Source organism: Nannospalax galili, unplaced genomic scaffold (assembly GCF_000622305.1).
Source record: "Nannospalax galili isolate Female #2095 unplaced genomic scaffold, S.galili_v1.0 scaffold311, whole genome shotgun sequence".
In the NCBI taxonomy this organism is placed as follows: Eukaryota; Metazoa; Chordata; class Mammalia; order Rodentia; family Spalacidae; genus Nannospalax; species Nannospalax galili.
In genome coordinates this window covers 3,887,692-3,904,193 of record NW_008330298.1, presented here as the reverse complement: position 1 = coordinate 3,904,193, position 16,502 = coordinate 3,887,692, and the positions used below count along the sequence as shown (strand labels likewise).

The following is a 16,502-nucleotide window of genomic DNA, read 5'->3' as shown; positions in this document are numbered from 1 at the left end:
AGAATATGTAAACCAAACCTAAGTTTAGTGTCTTTCTGCAGAACATCCATAGCTATTACTTTGCAAAAGTTTCAAGGTCATGAGAAACAATGACACAGTCAGGAGCTGCCTGCTGGAGGACACTAAGGCAAACATAACAGCTAAATACAGTGTGTACAACAGGATTGAGGCTTAGACTGAAGAAAGAGCAGACAAGAGTTAACAACTTTGGCATAAGTTTTGCTAGACTGCTCAATCATATATTAGTACCAATTTCCTGGGTTTGATAACAGGCTGTGTAAGACATTAACATTTGGGGAAGCTAACAGAGGGATATCTTGGAATCTGTACAGTTTTGGTAACTCTTTTGTCAGTTTGAGATTACTTCAAAATATAATGTTAAAGTGTGATAAAAGAATTAACATATAGTCCCAAATCAGAAGTCTCTTTTTATTATGAAAATGAACCAAAATAGAAATATAACGCCAAATTAGCAAATTAAATTACCCTATTCCTCAACTCTTTTGCCCAGAGGTTAACCACAGTTACCATTATTTTTGTTTATCCTTCCATAGTTTTTGCTTTATTTATAAGCCTGTGAATACACACACATACACAAATGAGACCACATTATTCATAATATTCTGATCTTAACTCTTTGTGGATATATATATATATGAAAGGAAGAGGGAGATGGGGAGAGAGAGAGAGAGACACTTTCATTTGTGGAGTCTTGATCAATTGGCCATTGCTGATTGCCATTTAAATTGATTCTTATTTTTCGCTATGACAAGAAATGCCTTAGTTGTCCACCCATCTTTGTGCAGATGGTCAAAAGTGTTTCAAGGAGGTTCTCCTTCACTTGCACTTGGCATCACCTTCTGCTTTGTATTCTGGCTGGGCAATAAGCCAGGCAGCATTAGCCCACCGTAGGGTCTGCTCACCTTTGTGGAAATGAACTTAATTCAGAAAGCAGTGGAGACTTGCCCCCTTTCCAAGCTAGAGGATACTTTAATGACCAGAAGACTTCTATGGTGCAGATAGAGTGTGCCTTTTTCCTTAATAGGGAGATCAATTCTGACCATTTAGCTTTGTAGTTTCAACATATCAGTCACCCCACATTTCTGCTTTTCTAGCTTTGTCTTTAATACATATTATGCTTACTGTGGGCCAGACAGTGTTTTAAATATTTTACAAATGGTAACTCATGGAATTCTCGTAACAAGTAAATTCTATCCTTATCATTAATTTTCAGATAAGGAGGGCGAGGCATTATGTTAAATAACACAAAGACATGCAGCTAGCATTTCTAACTAACATCATCATTCTCTCTTCTTCATGAGTCATTTCTGCTTAGTGGATGGATCACAAAGTAAAGGTTTAGACTTACACATTCCTGAGGTGTTTTTCTAGCAAGTTGCTCTTTGCTGCTCTAATGGACATACTTGGTATGCTCCTGGGCACCTTCCCAAACCCAGTACAAGAGTTCCCTAGAAGCAGAACAAGAAGCCACATATACTTGTGTTGTCCTTTCCTTTATAATCCCCGACAACTCTACCATGACTGGACAGATTTGTAGATCAGTTAGGGATAACTGAAAGGAATTTTAAGCACAAGAACTCTTCCCTTCCTTTACTTCTTTTCTTCCTCCCTTCTTCCTTTTCTTTGTTTTTAAAAAATATTTTATTTTTATTTTTGTGTATGAGTGTATTGGCTGCATGTATGTAAGTGCACCCATGTCATGCAATTCCCGGGGAAATCAGAACAGGGCGTCGATCTCCTGGAACTGGAATTACAGATGGTTGTTAGCTGCAATGTAGGTGCTAGCAATGAACTCCGGGGCCTCTTTCAAGAGCAGCCAGTACTCTTAACTGCTGAGTCATCTCTCCAGCCCCTGGTTGTTTTTCGTTTTGTTTTGTTTTTTGATAAGGTCTCATGTATCCCAGGCTAGCCTGGAGCTCACTATGTAGCCAAGGATTATCTTCTGATCCTCCAGCCTCCAACTCCTGAGTGTTAAGATTGCAGGTGTATAGTACCATGCCCAGTTTAAACGCAGGGACTTTCTTTTTAAATTTTTATTATTTTTTTGTTTTATGTGTATGCATGTATTGCCTGCATGTAGGTAAGTGCACCCATGTTGTGCAATGCCTGTGGAGGTCAGAAGAAGCTGTTGGATCCCCTGGGACTGGAGTTATGGACAGTTGTTAGCTGCCATGTGGGTGCTGGGATTCGAACCTGGGTCTTCTGCAAGAACAGTCAGTGTTCTTAATCACTGAACCATCTCTCCAGCCCCTAAACACAGGGACTTTCTAAAATGTCCTTACCCACATATCCATGTGCACAGATGGAGAGAAAAGTCACCCTTTAGAACCTCACATCCTTGCTTCCTTGAGTTCTGTTCTACCTTCCTTTTTCATCCCACTAAGTAGAGCTTCACCTATACCCAGGTCCCAACTCTCTCTAGCAAAACATTTGCCTGCATCCCTTTAGCCTGGCATATTCTCTGGGCCTTCCATCAGGGGATGTGAGGATAGCCTAAGGCATTTTGAATGTTTTTCTTCATCTGCGGGGTCGCAGACAGACACGCTTTCTTCTTTTTCCTGCTATCTAAGGAGTAGCTGTTGGCTGGAACAAATACATTTCTTCAGGGTTAACAATGGATTCTCAGAGACAATGCATTCTTAATCTGTGTTGAGGCTAAAGACGATTCCTGGCTTCCCCACCTGCTGGGATGGGTGTGCCTCATAGGATTATTCAGAGTAATGCCTCCTTTCCTTTATTTTCTTTACCATTTTGTGAGAAACAGACTCACAATGGAATAATAATAGTGACTAAGATTTGGTGAAAACTGGCTAGAGATAAGGCCACAGAGGTTCTCAATTAGGTCATACAGCTGGTAAGTGGGAAAACAGAGATTTAAAGTGAGCTGTCATGTGTCTAGAGCCTGTATCCTCTCCAGCACACCATCCATCCTTGTAGTTCAAATCATAAGTGGTGGACTGCTGTGGAATGCTGTTCTTCTCAGCATGACGTGGCCACTGCCATCTTGAAATCACAGCAGCAACATGAGACCCTCACAAGACTCTGCCCACTGACATTCCCTTGTGGAGGAGAACAGGCCTCATGAGGCAGCACACAGGGCTCAAAAGTGCCTCAAGAGGCAGCACGTGAGTAGCTCTAGAGGCAGTGCCTAAGGGGCTCAGGAGTGACTCATGAGGGAGCTCAAGACTGACTACTGGCGCAGTGCATGAGGTGGCTCACTAGGCCTCACAGAGATGCATGACCCCTCCCCTCATTGAGGATGTATAGGCAGTTTACAATTGCTTGGGGGAGGCAAGCTTTTTTTTTTTTTTAATGGTGTAGTTTCTTGTAAGTTGCCTAAGTCCTTGAAGGTAACCCCTCAATTATGCTCCCATACATAGCCCCAATTAAACTCATTGGTTCACCAGACTAGACTTGGATGGAATTTTTTGGTTTGCTGTTTGTGTCCTATATGGTGTGAATACACATCTGTTCACATTTCCATAGGAAAAGTTAATGCGGCATGTAGCTGAATTTCTTTGTTTAAAGATTTCTTTTCATTTTATGTGTATGAGTGTTTTGCCTGCATCTAATGTACCATGTACATGCCTGGTTCCTGTGGGGTCCAGAAGAGTGTGTCAGATCCCCTAGAACTGGAGTTACAGGTGGTTGTGGATGCTGAGAACTGAACACAGTACCTCTGTAAGAGCAAGAAGTGCTCTTAACTGCTGAATCATCTCTCCAGCCCCATGGAGCTGGATTTGAACTCAGATACTCTGATTTAGGGGCCTGAGCAACCAGTTCTTTAAGGTCCCTTTAAGTGCAGATACTTATTTACACAAGGAACTGGCTTTGGAGTGACCATGGTTTTCCTTTAAATTGCAGAAGGAGGCCCTTCCCTCTCACTGTTCTAACAGCTGAAGAGAGGCAATGGAAATGTTTATGCTCTGTTTAAGCAAAGCCCCCGGGACTCTCTCCTGATGCACAGACTTCTGAAGGGATCTAGATGTAGACCAGATGAAAGACTGCAGGGGGCTTATTGTTTGGTTTGGTTCTAGCATTTGCTTCCTCCACTGTTAACAGAGTATCTGATATTTGTTTGGAGGCAAACTTGTTCTGTCTCTGTGAAAGACAACTTCGTTAAGCCCTCAGTGTTAGTTATCTACCTGCTGGTATTCTTGGGAGAAGCCTTGAATGCTAGTGAAAAATGTTTTAGACCTTCTCTATGATCCTTGGTGGGTGTGTGTGTGTGTGTGTGTGTGTGTGTGTGTGTATGTGTGTGTGTGTGTGTGTGCACATGGAAGACAGAGGCTGGCCTTAGGTGTCATTCTTCAAATGCTATACACCTTGCTGTTGTTGTTGAGACAAGGTCTCACTCTATAGTTCTGGCTAGCCTGGAAATCTGTATATAAACCAGCCTGGCCTCGAACTCACAGAGATCTGCCTGCCTCTGTCACCCCTGTGCTGGGATTAAGGGTGTGTTGCCTAAACTTGTCTGTCGTTTTTCCTTTTTCTTTTTCTTTTTTTCCTTTCTTTTCTTTTCTTTTTTTTTGAGATGGGGGTCTCTCAATGGCTTGGAGTTTGCCAAATGGGTTAGCCTGGCTGGCCAGAGGACCCCAGGGATCTGACTGACTCTACCTCCTCAGTGTTGGGATTATACATTAGTGCCTGTTTTTGTTATGTGGGTTCTGGGTATTTAACTCAGGTCCTCATGCTTACAAGGCCAGTATTTTACCAACTGAATCATTTCCCCAGATTGAGTTTCACATATTCTTTTTTGTTGTTAGTGGATACTCATTGTACCAAATGATGGGTTTCATTATGACATTCTTTTTTTTAATTTTTTTTAATCTTAGAAACAAAGCAAAGCCAACCAAACCAGTTTACCCAAGACAGAAAGGACTTCAAGCCCACTTTTAAAGTGATTTTATCCCATTGCCCTGCGTTAGGAAGACTCACATTAGAAAGACAGGCGGATCATCAGTGACCAACATATCAGTAACAACATGGCCACTAAGCAGGGGGCACATCAGCTCTTCAGAGTATTGCAAACATGAAGACCAGAAACTCTACATGGACACCCCCACACCCCCAAGTCAGGTCCTATCATAGGGACACTGCCCTCCTGGGGGGGGCACGACAGAGAGACAGAGAGAGAGGTGGCCAACGTGACCAACAGCACAAGAGAAAGAGGGGAGAAGGGGAAGGAGGGAGGGTAGGAGGGAAGATAGAGGTGACCACTGTGACCAACAGCACCAGCCACACAGATTGGGGCCGCTTTCAAGCAAAAACAAAAATAATGTTAAATATTCAGTTTCAAAATACTGGCGTTTTCCTATCCCTAAGATACTACTGGAGGTCACACAGGAGGGGTGGGAAAGCAGGAAGGTGGCTTGGATGTGGCACGTCACTGGAGACCAGGCCCCAGCAAAGACTCACTCCAAGGCAGCCAGCTGCTCAATGGCATGCCTGACTTTCTTCGCAGTTTCTTCAAATTCTTTCTGCTTGCTATTGGTTTCCTTTGCAATTTTGTTCTTGGCTCTTTCTTTGTCCAGTTTCAAAAATTCACTGAGGGTTAGTTCTTCAAACTGCTTCTTGACAGACAGGAAGGTACACCCAGATGACTGCTTTTTATGTTCCTCTATGGGGTTGTCATCTGGCTCCCAGCCTTCCAGCTCCTTGAAGCAGAAGAAACTGGGCTAAGTCAGGCTCATTCTCAGTGGGACAATGGATGAAGCCAGCCTCCGTCATCTGCTCCGGGGTGCAGGCGCAGCCCTCCAGAAAGGGCCAGTTCTTGAAGGTAGAGATGCGGTGGTCCTTGAGATAGAGCTGCCGGGACGGAGGCAGCGCCGGGGACCCCATTCCACCACCGCCAGGAAACTGAGCGCTCAATTCAAACTCCCCAGGCAGCAGTGGCGCGCTCCCATTATGACATTATTATGCAGGTGTATCATGTACTTTGATTTTTTTGCACTCCATCTTTACCTTTTCTTGTCCCCCCAACCACTTCTACTAGTCCCCTTTCTTTTCTCAAACAGTCCTCTCTCTGCTTTCAAATATTTTTTTTTCTAAAGTCCAGATTCTGTATATGAGAGGAAACATGTAATGTTGTCTTTCTGGGCCTCATCTGGTTTATTTTAAAATATTTCATTATTTATTATTTTTATGTGTATGAGTGTATTGCCTATATGTATGTAAGCGCACCCGTGTTGTGCAATGCCCACCGACATCAGAAGAGGTCATTGAATTCTCCTGGAACTGGAGTTACAGGCGTTTGGCAGCCACCATGTGGGTGCTGGGAATCTGAAAGAGTAGCCAGCCCCCTCATCTGGTTTATTTCACTAACAGAATGACTAATTTTATCATTTTCCTGCAAATAACTAAATTTTTTTCTTCTTAATGGCTGATAAAATAGGATATATTATAAATTATATGTGTATACATATCCCATTTTCAGTCATGAGTTGATGAACTCCTAGGCTGATTTCTTAACTTGGCTATTATAAATAGTGCCACAATAAACAGAATTAACATGTATTTCAATTATAAGCTGACTTGGAGCAGTCTAGTTCTTTCATATTGTAGTTCTATGCTTAATTTTTTTAAAGACACTCCATTCAAATTTCCACAGTGGTCACACTAATTTTCTTCTATTTAATTGTGGCAAAGATAGTTTTCACTGGTGTCATGTCAACTGTACTGGTAAACTGTCGTGTGCTCACTGAGAATCTGTCCCTGGAAATTGGGTTGCCCTCTTCCCCACCTCAGGCCCAAACATGTTTCAATCAACGACCCTCAAAAAAGGCCCGTGTTGAGTCAGGCTTCTGCCATCCTCTGTAATGGGAGAGGGGAAAAGAGAAAGCAGCTAAGGGTATGAAAAGCATTGTGCTCTTGAGAACAGTTAGAAGTTAAGATATTTCCAACAGAGGTTACTTTGTTTATTGTTTTATGATATGAAAGTGCTTGTAGTGGGAAAGAGAAGCTGAAAGCTCATGCATGGACAGATGGCTCTGCTGGGCCTTGAACTCTGGATCAGGAACTCCAGCACAACGGTTTCAGCAGGCCTTCCCCAGGCCTTCTGCTGGATGATTTTGAGTGTTCGATTTGATAATGTTACTTTTCTGCTGTTTGCTCTTTTACTTGGAAGCCTCACTGGAGGAAACACTGCTTCACACAGGAAACACTGTGCTTCACACAGATGCTCCAATGGGGCTTCCGCAGTCGTTTCTGCTGGATGCCTGTAAAGTCTCAATTTGATAATATGACCTTTAGTTTTCTCTATCAGTTGGGCTACATCAGTGATCTTTGCTGGATGATTTGGCCACCCAATTTGTTGTATTGCTATCTTAAATTTTTAAAAATTTATTTTTATTTCATGTGTACAAGTGTTTTGCCTGGCATGCATCTAAGTGCAGTGTGTTCATGTGCTGTCCATGGAGGCCAGAAGATAGTGTCAGATCCTCTGGAACAGTAGTTACAGATGGTTGTGAACTGTCAAAGGGGTACTGGGAACTGAACTTAGGTCTTCTGCAAGAGCAGCAGGTGCTTTTACTGCTGAGCCGTCTCTCTAAGCTGTTATGTTTTGCTATCTATTTGCCGCTTCATTCTGTCTGCTACTCACTGTTTATTATTTTTACTTGCTATATACTTAATAAACTCATCTACTCAAAGCTGAAAGCACAGCTATTGTAGATCATCCTCTGGATCATACAGAACAACAGGATTATGTTTTAGGTGGCTAGATATAAGGACAAAGTGAAAAGAACATAGTCTTTGGCAGGGGGATTGGAGGTCACTCGCAACAGATGTTGGCCATTTATTTAGAGGTGATCAACCTAAGAAAGCATAGTTAGGCCTGTCCTTGCTGCCTTTCACTCCCTCCTGATGAATGCTGTGAGATGGGATCAGAGCTGGAGCTAGTGAGTTGCCCCAATATCTTTTCTATTGCTTTTGCTTTTCAGTTTCTCATGTGGCAACATTGGATGTTAAGGGTGTAGGGTACAGGGCATGGGGTGTGGTTCAGACCAGCTGAGTCTAGTAAGGAGTTGTGAAAGATGAATTAGATATGCATGAAAACGAGGAAGTTGGAGGTAGAGGTTACTGGGTTCCCAATCTCTAGGAATGTGATTGGTCACAAGGAAGAGTCTCTGTGTATTAGGAGCAGGTAGAGTATACTGTAGGCGGAGAGCTAGGTAAGACCTCTGGCAAATGTACATGTCCAGTAGGCCTTCCTGGGGGAATCTAGGATGTTTTTAGTTAGCAATGAGAGTTTTTATTATTGAAACCCTATAGGCTTTGTTGGTGCAATTATTCATTGCAGTGGGGATTGTGCTGAACAAAATACTTGATTAAGGTGCTGGAGAGATGGATCAGTGGCTAAGAGCATTGACTGCTCTTCCAGAGGACTCGGGTTTGATTCCCAGCACCCACATGGCAGCTATGAACCATAACTCCAGTTCCAGGGGAATCCAAATCACTCTTCTAATCTCTGAGGCAGTGCACGACATGGGTTCACTCACATACATGCAGGCAATACACTCATACACATAAAATAAAAATAATAAATAAAATAAAAAATATTTTAAAAAATACTTGATTAAAAAATAGTGTCAGGGCTGGAGAGATGGCTCAGTGGTTAAGAGTACTGACTGCTCTTGCAGAGGACTTGGGTTCGATTCCCAGCACCCACATGGCAGCTACGAACCATAACTCCAGTTCCAGGGGAATCCAAATCACTCTTCTAATCTCTGAGGCAGTGCACGACATGGGTTCACTCACATACATGCAGGCAATACACTCATACACATAAAATAAAAATAATAAATAAAAAAATGGTGTCAGCATGCACAAGACCCATGCTGACTCAATCAGACAAAAATCCAGCATAGAACTGGAGAAATGGCTAGCAGGTCCCAACCTTAGCCGAGGAACTGTTGATGATGATGTGATCACTGCTGGGTGAGGGAGAGTTGGTCTTCTTTAAGGGAGTGATGCTAGATAGGGTGACCAGGCTCCAGTGGATGAACTCATACAGAGGGACATCTGGGTATACAAACTTGACTTGATAGGTCTTAACATATTTGACAGAAATGCATGAAATCTGGTGGGTGGGCTATGGGGGAGTGCTAATTAGGTCTAAATTTGATTAAGTTGTACTATATGAAATCTACAAAAGTAAAAATATATATTGAAAAAAATCAACTTTTTTGAGACAAGTTCTTGCTATGTAGCCCAGGCTGGTCTTAAATTCATGATTGTTTTGCCTCTGCTTCCTGAGTGCTAGATTACAGGCCTACACCACCATGTACAGCTGATAAAAATCAATTTATAAAGAGAGCTGGGTGTGTTGGCACATGCCTGTAATCCCAGCACTAGGGAAGTAGAGTCAGGACAATCAGTTCAAGGTCATCCTAGGATACATAGTGAATTCAAGGCCAGGTAAAGGTACACGTATTCCTGTCTCAAAAATAAATAAATAATAAATAAATACATAAAAATTAAAGGAAAACGTTTATTTTTGGCTCAGTTTCACAGGATTCAGTCTGTAAGTCCAGAGCCCTATTGCTCTGGACTGATGGCAGCATAGTATATCATGGTGTGAGTATGTGGTGAAAGAGGATGCTGACCTTATGGCATCCAAGAAGTAAAGAGATGAAGGGCTAGAGCTCAATATCTCCCAGTTATCTAACTTCCTTCCACTAGGCCTCACCCCCTATTGGTTCTGCTACCTCCCAAGAATGGCATGGGCTGGCAGCCAAGACTTTGGAATATGGGCCTGTGGAGAACAGTTAAGATCCAAGGTATAATAGGATTGAAACCTAATCTTCATTATATGTACGAAGACATGAACCTTGAGTCAAAAGTCAGTCTGGAACAGGAATGCTGTTGTGTAGCTATGTCCTCCTGACTGACACTTTCCTCCTAGAGGGAGGAGGGAGGCCCATAAGACTTAGGAAGTGGGTTGGGGAGATTGCTCAGTCAGTAAAGATGATCTCAGTTCAGTATCCATAGCTCATGTAAAAAATCTGGGTGTGCTGGGCATGGTGACACACAACTTTATTCTCAGCACATTGGGGATGAGTAAGCACGCCGTTCGCCAGCCCACGCCGCCCCCAGTACTGGGGTCACTCAGACACAACGGGGAGTCTAGTCAAGCAGGGACTCACTTATTTCAGGTGTTACAAAGCTTATAAAGGCCCCCGGGACCCCCCCCCCCCCACCGAGGGTGTATCTTAAGGATGGTCACGCGCTGATCATGCACTCCTCAGCAGTGCGGAAGTATTCTTCAGACTTTCAAAGCAAGCCAGGCCGCGCCCCCAGTAACTTCCTTTCGGACCTATACAAGGTGGGGCCTTTAGGTCCCCACAACATGAACATATGAGCACACACATATGGACACATACATTTATACATACTACATGCACTCATACACAGACTCAAGAAGTAAAGGAGGGGCTGGGGAGATGGCTCAGCTGTGAAGAGCTGTCTGCTCTTGCAGAGGACCTGGGTTTGATTCTCAGCACCCATGTAGCAGCTAACAGCTCTCTGTAATTCCAGTTCCAGGGGATCCAACGCCCTTTTCTGACCTCCTCAGGCATTGTATGACACAGGTGCACTTACATACATGCAGGAAATACACTCATACACATAAAATAAATAATAAATAAAATATTTTTTAAAATAAAAAAAGAAGTAAAGGAAACATACAGGACCAAGGAAGTAAAGGAAACTTACTCCTGCCTTCACTTCCTAAGCACTGTGATTACCATGCTTCTGTGAGGAACAGGACATTGGACAGATGGTAGATATGTTAGACTGTTCATAGTTGAGACAAATGCCCGAGAGAAACAACTTAAAGGAGGCAAGATTTACTTTGCCTCAGAACCAATGGTTACTTGACTCTACTGCTCCTGAGCTTTGGTGGGGAAAAATATTATGGTGAGAAATCATGTGGTGGAGCAAAGCAGCCACATATATCATGGTAGATAGGACACAGAGAATAAGGAAAGGGCCAGAGACAATGTATCCTTCAAGGCCTGCTCCTGGTGACGTGCTTCCTTCAACTAGGCCCAACTTCCTAAAGTTTCTGACAATTCCTAAAATAGCAACACCAGATTGGGAGCAAGCCTTCAGTCCATGGCCCATGGGGTACACTTCAGTATTCAACCAAAACTATCCACTGCAAATCAGGTAGCCCTTTCTGTTTCAAAAGACAGGTGTGGTGGCACACATCTGCAATCCTAGCACTCAAGAGGCTGAGGCAGGAGAATCTTGCGATTTCTAGGCTTGACTTCAGACCATCTTGGGCTAGAGTGAGACCCTGTTTTAACAACAACAACAACAAGAAGAACAACAACACAACAACAAAAACAAGGAAACAACAAAAAAAGAGTATCCAGGTACAATAGCATTACAGTTTAGACTTAGGATCTAGATACAGCTTTACTGTCAGGAAGCAATAGGCAGTTATCTCCATATTGAAGGCCTATCATCATTGTCCTTATCTGGAGACCCCCTTGAGACAAGTCTGGATCTCTTTGCCAAACTACAGGACATAGGTTAGGAACCATGGGGGCTTTGACTGTTGAGATCAGGCTGTGGCCTGCTCTAAGTTACTTCATGGTGTGTGAAACAGTGGTTTTTCACACTGTGACTTTCCCTGAGAGACTGTTTTTAAATTTTTTTTTAATTTCAATTTTTTATGTGTGAGTGTATTGCCTGCATGTGTTATGCAATGCCCTCAGAGGTCAAAAGAGGGCATTGGATTCCCCTGGAACTTTAGTTAGGAATGGTTGTTAGCTGCCATGTGGGTGCTGGGAATCAAACCTAGTTCCTCTGCAAGAGTAGCCAGTGCTCTTTACCACTGAGCCATCTCTCCAGCCCCAGAGACTTTTTATAGGCTGTTTTTTTGTTTTAAAATATTTAATTTTAATTTTCATTTTATGTGTATGCATGTATTGCCTGCATGCAGGTAAGCACACCCATGTCGTGCAATACCCATGGAGGATAGAAGAGGCTGTCAGATCCCCTGGAACTGGAGTTATGGACAGTTGTTAGCTGCCGTGTGGGTGCTGGGATTTGAACCTTGGTCTTCTGCAAGAACAGCCAGTGTTCTTAACTGCTGAGCCATCTCTCCAGCCAGGCAGTTTTTTTTAAACTTCATTTTGAGGATGGAGAATGACTCTGTATCTTGGTGAACATGTGAACAGCACCATCTGGCTGACATCACCCATGTAGCACAGACTAATAAATATCTTATTCGTGGGAATATAAAGGTTGCTACCATATAAGTTTGTCAGGGTGGACTGAGTTGTAGGAGAACATGAGCATAATAAAATCATATAAGAAAAACCAGGCCCACCTGGGGGGATCCTGCTGCTAAGGTTGCAGTCCACCATGTCCGGACAGCTTTAAGGAGCTTGGCACTATATGGAGGGCTCCCTTTCTCAATGGGGGCTTCCTGCTCTCTGCCTCACCTTATCTGGAAAGTGCCTCCAAGCACGGATGCCTGGCCTTATTTGGAACATGACCTTTGCAGTAGTTACCTGCCATAAACTATATGATAATTAGGCATTTCCCTATAGCCAGATGATAGGATCCCCCTACCACATGTAAATAAAGCATACTATGAGCACCTATCATGTAAAACTTTGGCTGCCGCCTCCACCAGCAGTACCATCTTTTTTAGTATTTAAGAGTTCTCCACACTGTTTTCCATAGGGGTTGCACAAGTTTGCAATCCCACCAGCAGTGAATGAGTGTTCCCCTTTCCCTCACATCCTCTCCAGCATTGGGTATCGTTTGTTCTCTTGATCTTAGTTTGGCCAAGTTAAGATAAAATCTTAAGGTGGTTTTCATTTGCATTCCCCTAATTACTAACAATGTTGAACACTTTTTGAGATGTTTCTTAGCCCATCTTACTTCTTCCTTTGAGAACTCTCTGTTTAGCTCTTTAGCCCATCTTTCAATTGGGTCATTTGGTTTCTCGATTCTTTGCTTTTTGAGTTCTTTATATATTCTGGATGTTAAACCTCTGTCAGATGTGTCACTCGTGAAGACTTTTTCCTATTCTATGGGTTTTCTCTTCACCTTTTTGATTGTTTCTTTTGCTGTACAGAAGCTTTGTAGTTTAATAAGGTCCCACTTGTTGATTGCTGACTTAAATTCCTGAGCAACTTCTGTCCGATTTAGAAAATCTTTTCCTACACCTATGTCTTGTAAGTTGCCAATATTTTCTTCTAATACTTTCAGGGTTTTCTGTTCCATATTGAAGTCTTTGATCCATTTGGAGTTGACTTTTATGCAAGGTGAAAGATAAGGATCTAGTTTTATTCTTCTACAGGTGGAGATCCTATTTTGCCAGCACCATTTGTTGAAGATGTTCTTTCCTCCATTGTTCTTGGCACCTTTGTCAAATATCAGGTGGCTGAAATTGCATGTATTCGGGTTTGGATCTTTAATGATGTTCCATTGATCTATGTGTCTATTTTTGTGCCAGTACCATGCTGTTTTTATGACTAGAGATCTGTGGTATACTGAGATCTGGTATAATAATCCCCCCAGCACTGCTATTTGTGCTCAGGGTTGCTTTGGCTATCCATCGACTTTTGTACTTCCAAATGAATTTAAGGATTTTTTTTTCTAATTCTGTGAAGTATGTCATGGGGATTTTTATTGGGATTATGTTGAATCTATATATTGCTTTTAGTAGGATGGTCATTTTCACAATATTAATTCTTCCAATCCATGAGCATGGGAGGTCCTTCCAATCTCCTGATGTTTTCCTCAATCTCTTTCTTTAATGATTTAAAATTTTCATTGTAGAGATCTTTGGTGTCTTTGTTCAGATTTATTCCAAAATATATTTTTTTTGCAGCAGTTGTGAATGGGAGCATTTCCTTGTAGTTTTTCTCCAACTGCTTGTTATTGGTATATAGAAAGGCTACTGGTTTTTGGAGACTGATTTTATACTGAAAGTATAAAATGTGTGTCTGCCAGTACGCTGAAAGTGTTGATCAGTTCTAGGAATTTTCTGGTGGAACTTTTGGGATCTCTTAGGTATATTATCATATCATGTGCAAAAAAAAGGGTAATGTGATCTCTTCTTTTCCAATTATTACACCTTTAATTTCCTTCTCCTGTCTTATTGCTCTAGCAAGAGTTTCAAGCACTACGTTGAAAAGGAATGGAGTAGGTGGACCACATCCTTGACTTGATCCTGATTTTAATGGGAATGCTTCCAGTTTTTCTCCATTTAGAATGATGTTGGTTGTGAGTTTGTTTATATCGCTTTAATTATGTTGAGGTATGTTCCCTCTAGTCTAATTCCCTCTAGGACTTCAAACATCAATGCATGCTGAATTTTGTCAAAAGCCTTTTCTGCACCTGTTGAGATGACGTTATCATGAATTCATGTTGAATTTTGTCAGAAGCGTTTTCTGCATCTATTGAGATGACAATGTGTTTTTTGTCTTTGAGTCCATTTATATGATTAATCACATTTAATGACTTGTGTATATTGAACCATCCCTGCATCTCTGAAATAAAGCCTACTTGATCATGGTGAATGATCTTTTTCATGTATATCTGTATGTAGTTTGCAAGTATTTTGTTCAGTAGTTTTGCATCTATGTTCATTAAGGACATGGGTCGATAGTTGAAATGTCTGGTAGAATTCTGCTATAAATCCATCTGGGCCTGGGCTTTTTTCATTTGGGAGGTTTTGTATCACTGTTTTGATTTCCTTATATGTTATGGGTCTTTTTAAACTGTTGATCTCCTCTTGGTTTAATTTGGTGGTTCCCATGATTTTAGATATCCATCCATTTCTTTTAGATTTTCAAATTTAGTAGCATATGGGTTTTTAAAATATTCCCTTATAATGGTCTGGATCTTTTGGGTGTCTGTTGTGATGTTTCCCCTTCATCTCTGATTTTGTTGGTTTGGATTTACTCTTTCTTTCCTTTGGTTAACTGGGTTAGGGATCTGTCTATCTTATTTAGCTTTTCAAAGAACCAGCTTTTAGGGTTATTGATTCTTTGTATTGTTTTCTTTGTATTTCATTAATTTCTGCTCTGATTTTTCTTATTTATTCTCTTCTGGTGGGTTTGGGTTTCATATATTCTTGCCTTTCCAGTGCCTTGAGTTGCAGTGTTAAGTCATTTATTCGAGCTCTTTCTTATTTTTTAATGTAGGCACTTAGAGCTATAAACTTCCCTCTTAGGACTGCTTTTAAAGTGTCCTAGAGGTTGTGTTGTGTTGTATTGTTTTCTTTGTATTTCATTAATTTCTGCTCTGATTTTTCTTATTTCTTCTCTTCTGGTGGGTTTGGGTTTCATATATTCTTGCCTTTCCAGTGCCTTGAGTTGCAGTGTTAAGTCATTTATTCGAGCTCTTTCTTATTTTTTAATGTAGGCACTTAGAGCTATAAACTTCCCTCTTAGGACTGCTTTTAAAGTGTCCTAGAGGTTGTGTTGTGTTGTATTGTCCTTTTCATTAAATTCCAGGAATTCTTTTATTTCTTTCTTAATTTCTTCTTTGACCCACTCATTGTTTAGGAGTGTGTTGTTTAATTGCCAAGAGTTCCTGTAGTGACTAAGGCTTTATCCAGTGTTGATTTTGAGCTTTATTGCATTGTGGTCAGATAGAATGCATGGAATTATTTCAGTTTTTTTGTATTTGTGAAGGTTTGTTTTGTGGCCCATTATGTGGTCAATTTTTGAAAAAGTTCCATGGGATGCTGAATAGAAGTGTATTCTTTGGTGCTTGAGTGGAATATTTGAAAGATGTCTGTTGGGTACATTTGATGTATACTTTGAAGTCTATTTTTTCAGATATTAGAATTGCAACCCCTGCTTGTTCTTACTGCCATTTGCTTGGAATATTCTTTTCCATCCTTTTCCTTAAGGTAGAGCCTGTCCTTGAAGGTGAGATGGGTTTCTTGCAGACAGCAAAGAGATGGATTTTGTTTCTTAATCCATTTGCTTAGCCTGTGTCTTTTCACTGGGGAATTCAGTCCATTGATATTTAAGATTATTATTGAAAGATGTGTATTGGTTGCCATCATTTTGATTGCTGTTTGTGTTCTCTGTCTAATTTTGTTTCCTAGATTATACTTTTATTTATTTTTCTTTTCATTGCCCCTGGAGTATACTTGTTTCTCTCTCTACTCTCTGTATTGCTTCAAGTATTCTTTGAAGGCCTGGTTTTGTGGGCATGTATTCTTTCAGGCTTTTCATGTCATAGAAGATTTTTCTTTCCCCCTCAACTAAAATAGACGTTTTTGCTGAGTAAAGTATTCTGGGATGGCATCTATTGTCATGTAGAACTGGAAATACTTCCTTCAGGCTCTTCTGGCTTTCATAGTTTGCATTGATAAGTCAGCTGTCATTCTGATGGGCTTTCCTTTGTATGTGACTTGTTTTTCTTTTATTGCTTGCAGTATTCTCTCTTTGTTCTGTACATTTAGTGTTCTTATTATGATATGTCATGGGGAGTTTCTT

The 16,502-nt window shown here is 41.3% G+C and overlaps 1 protein-coding gene and 1 pseudogene across 1 annotated transcript in view; one reads left to right on the top strand and one right to left on the bottom strand.

The window, feature by feature from the left end:
• The window catches only part of LOC103742847 (A-kinase anchor protein 17B), a 224,411-nt gene that overhangs the window by 102,335 nt on the left and 105,574 nt on the right, over positions 1-16,502 (top strand). The window lies entirely within an intron of this gene.
• On the bottom strand, positions 5,436-5,863 carry LOC103742857 (annotated as a pseudogene).